The sequence below is a fragment of the Zea mays genome, chromosome 4 (genome assembly GCF_902167145.1).
Source record: "Zea mays cultivar B73 chromosome 4, Zm-B73-REFERENCE-NAM-5.0, whole genome shotgun sequence".
NCBI lineage: Eukaryota > Viridiplantae > Streptophyta > Magnoliopsida > Poales > Poaceae > Zea > Zea mays.
In genome coordinates, this window is record NC_050099.1 from 47,861,215 (window position 1) to 47,865,338 (window position 4,124).

Here is a 4,124-nt window from a genome sequence, read left to right on the forward strand (position 1 = left end):
TTTTAGTCCATTCCAGTTCCTATAATTTTGTAATAATATTGTTCATCACATAGTGTCTCTGTTGTGACATGAAAAAAGTATTAAAATTGAGCTCTTAATTAATCTTGTACCAAACACCTAAAACCTTTGGAAATCCATAACTTAAAATCCATAACTCCAAATTTAATGATTCTTTTTCCTATGATTTTATTTTAATATGTAGATTATTAATATGTATTTTATATACATGTTTTGTGTGATGTTAATTTTTCCTTTGTACTATGCTTGTTTGTGTTGTGGCGAGTAGAAGAGCTAGTGGCTGAGGATCCCGGTGTTCATCAGGTAGAAGTTGCTGAGCAAGAGCTCATTGAAGGCAAGTTGTGCCCTTGCTCACTTTTATTACCCAATAATGTTGTTTATAACCATTTATTCATGCATAGGCTTAATTTTGATGGGACCAATAGGTCACCCTAGTCTGGTTATCTTTTTACCTCATTCACCCCTGAATCATTTGGTAATTTTGCTATTGCTCTATATGGTTCTGGGTTTAATATTACATTATCTTCATGTTCCAATTATACTGTTATTTTATTTATGTTCATGTCAAGATCATTGTTTTTAATTAGAACATGGAGCTTAACTTGAGAAACACGTGCCACCACAAGGGTGGAATGGGACGCCTTTGACTGACTAACTAGGAAAGCTAGTGGAGGACTATCTTACTCGATAGGGGCAAGGGCAGCAGGGGAGTAGGCATGTAGGGAGGTTCCCGGGTTGATTTTGTTGCGTTGGTGGTCAGACGAGGGATTCCTGCATTGCTCTTCCTAGAAACTGTAGCGGGTTTTCTTAAGCTAGTGGAACTTTGTAAAGGCCTCGTAGTGTTACCCTACCTCGCTTCCTTGGTAGAGGTGTATGGGACCCATACAACCCCATGGTAGATAGGTAACATGAGTTGTGGGTATAGGGTACAACCTCTGCAGAGTGTAAAACTAGTATACTAGCCGTGCTCGCGGTCATGAGCAACTCAACTCAGAACTCTCGCATGATTAATCTATGGAACTTAATTCAATTTGTCATTTGCATTGCATGGGATTTGTTATTAATTTTGTTCTATTCTTATTATGGTTTGGTATTTACTTACATCTAGTAATTGCTAATAAAATTTGACCAACTTATAAAAAAGAAATGCTCGGCTTCAACCCCTATTGTTGATCAGCCTTACACATCACATGAACTCTCACCTTTGGTGAGTTCATGCACATTATTCCCCACGACTTGTTGAGTTATGATCTTTTGTGAGCTCACACTTGCGATATATAAACCCCCCAGGAGAAGAACAGGTGGCCCATGAGGAGCCGCACAACAAGGAGTTCGCCTTGATCTAGGTGGCGTCTCCCAGTCGACTTTATGGCGCCAAGGATGGATATTAGTTCGCTTTATATTTCTCTTTTATTTTCATAAGACTTCCGCTATGTAATAAATACTTTTATGATATTGTGACATTTATCTCTATACACTCTGTTATTATGTGTGTTGTTCTTCTTTGGCGCACATATGAGACGCACCCGACTTTATCCCTTAAATTCGGGTGTGACAGTCTGAGCCACTCATGACCGTGAGCACGGCTAATATACCAGTTTTACGCTCTGAGGAGGCTGCGCATCTTTACCCACAATTCGTGTTACTCATCTGCCACGAGGTCATGAATCACATACACCTATACTGAGGAGGCGAGGCAGGGTAGCACTACGGGGCCTTTACAAAGTTCCACTAGCTTCAGAAAATCCGCTATGGTTTCTGAGAAGGGCAACATAGGAATCCCTCATCCGAAAATCCATCGCAGCTTGATCGACCCGTGAACCTCCCTATACTGCAGCTCTCCTACCGCCCTTGCCCCTTTCGGGTGAGCTAGCCCTCCACTATCTTTCCTAATTAGTCAGCCAAGGGCGTTTCAAACCACCCTTGTGGTAGCACTGTTTTCTCGGGTGGTCGCTCCATGTTCCAATTAACATAATGATCTTAAAATGAACAACAAATAAACCAACAATATTAATGGAACATGATCATATATAACATTAATTCTTAAAACCAGGTAGTGCAATAGCAGATACTACCCAAAAGTTCATTAGTAGTAAGGAGTAAGGTAAATCAAACTAGGGTGACCTATTGGGTCCCATCAAATTTACCTGAGCATGTCACAGTGATTAACATGAATATTATTAGGTAAAAAAGAGTGATCAATGGCACAACTTTCCTGTGACTTGAGATTCCAGGTATTTCACCAAATTGGTCCTCGGGTTTCTCGTGACCTCACTGCTACTCGAAGCAATACATACAAATAGACAAGGAGTACATAAAAATAACATTACACCAAACATGAGAACAAACATCATAAGAATATTCCATGTGCGATACGAGATCGTAGGTTCGAGAATCACTAAAATCGGAGTTACGGTTAAAAAGATATGGTTTTCGTTAAATATACGTGGTTCAACAATAAAAGTATATTCTCAGTTAACTAATAATAAGCATGTGAGAAAGATATTCTAAATAACATCTTAGTTCATCTCTAATCCATGTTATATCTTAATTAGAGGCCATATTTTAGTCAGGTTACAATTATAGATAGATTAACTTTGATCTACAAAGATTAATCTACTACTCATAGGTTAAACAATATCTTAAAAGTTATGTGACATGATAGAATAACGTTGTTACTGCATAGGCAATTTTATTACGAAGCTAACGCGACTAGAACAGAGTAATTCAGAGATAAAATGAATAAGTTATGATTTATTTAAACTTTCTAGATTTATTTTCATACGTAAAGTCAATTTCTTATTCCTTTTATATAATTTGGTTGACTCTTGGACTACGAGTACTATTTATATAAAAGTCAGGGGCTAAAATACTAAAAGTGGGACCTGCTTATAATTATTTTTGAATACGGCTGGATGGCAGGTTTATTCAATAAAAAGACATGGGCTCTTTAGCAAAATGTACGAGGTCGAAGGGGTATGGGGTGTCCATGGCCGTCCGACCAAAACGAAGGGCTAGGATTAGGTTTCAATTTCCTGCGAACTGATATCAATATTTGACCACTGGATCACGATCCAACGGTCCAGATTTTAAAATACTAAGATCACTTTTCATCCGACCGATTTGGATCGGACGGCCCAAACCCAACCATGAAGGGGGTACACCCCCTATCTAATCCTGATCGCATAAATTAGATCCGACGGTGCCCGCCATCATCTCCCCCATGCCACTCTCCCTTGGCGAAGCACTACAACGGCGGTCGTCCTTCATGGCCTGGATACACCGGTGAGCAACGACATGGCGACCCGATGCCAGGATCTCCGTGCTGCAAGGTACAATCGTTCCTGAGAACATGGCGAACCTGCAAGAGGGTTACTTACCGATGATTATTCACCTAGGGACCCAGACCTCTATGTATTGCGGCCCCGCTGTGGTAGAGTAGCTCCGGTGAGGAAGTCCTGCCCCTCAGACCACCAATCGCGCCCGCCGAGGGTACCCTTTGCTCCAGCGTGCTTCGAAGAAGATCTCCGACCACCACACGCCACCCGAACGACCACGCAGCCAAGTATCCCATGTCGGCGGCATGTTTCTCCCTCCGCCATCTCTTATGTCCTCGGCGAGATCCACCCAGCATACCTAATTGGTAGTGCCATGGCCGCCTTATATAGGCGCTGGGGAAGGAACAGGGCTCCACCAGATCCCAACAACCCTGCCATATCCTAACTAACCACATCGAGCCGCATGGGGAAGAAGGCCTTCTGACGGGGTGGGCCCATAGACTCGTGACCGTCGCACGCAACAAGTGGGGTGAGGGCTGACGAGGAGGTCCCACAGGCTTGTGGAACAAAGGAGTCCACCGTGGGACACTTGCTCCGACAAGGTGGGTCCACATGTCAACGACTCAGTAACAGCGTGTGCACGGGAGAGATAAAGTGGAGCTGGGCCGGTAGGGGAATTCGGCCCATTTGGTCGACTCTCCAATTCTCTTCTTTCCTTTATTTTTATTTTCAGTTTCCTATTTCTTTCAAGTTTGAATATGTGTTGGAACTTGCTCTCCGGTGTAAGGTGATCCAACGGGGTGTGTAGCAACGTAAACAGGGTTTTCG

At 42.4% G+C, this 4,124-nt stretch overlaps 1 long non-coding RNA gene across 1 annotated transcript; it reads right to left on the reverse strand.

Moving 5' to 3' along the window:
• Positions 1-3,061: 3,061 nt before the first annotated feature.
• Positions 3,062-3,652, reverse strand: LOC103643004 (uncharacterized). The gene is made up of 2 exons (XR_560774.2): positions 3,427-3,652; positions 3,062-3,343 (listed from the first exon to the last, which is right to left on the reverse strand). It is a non-coding gene; the product is annotated as an uncharacterized lncRNA (long non-coding RNA).
• Between the last annotated feature and the right edge of the window lie 472 nt (positions 3,653-4,124).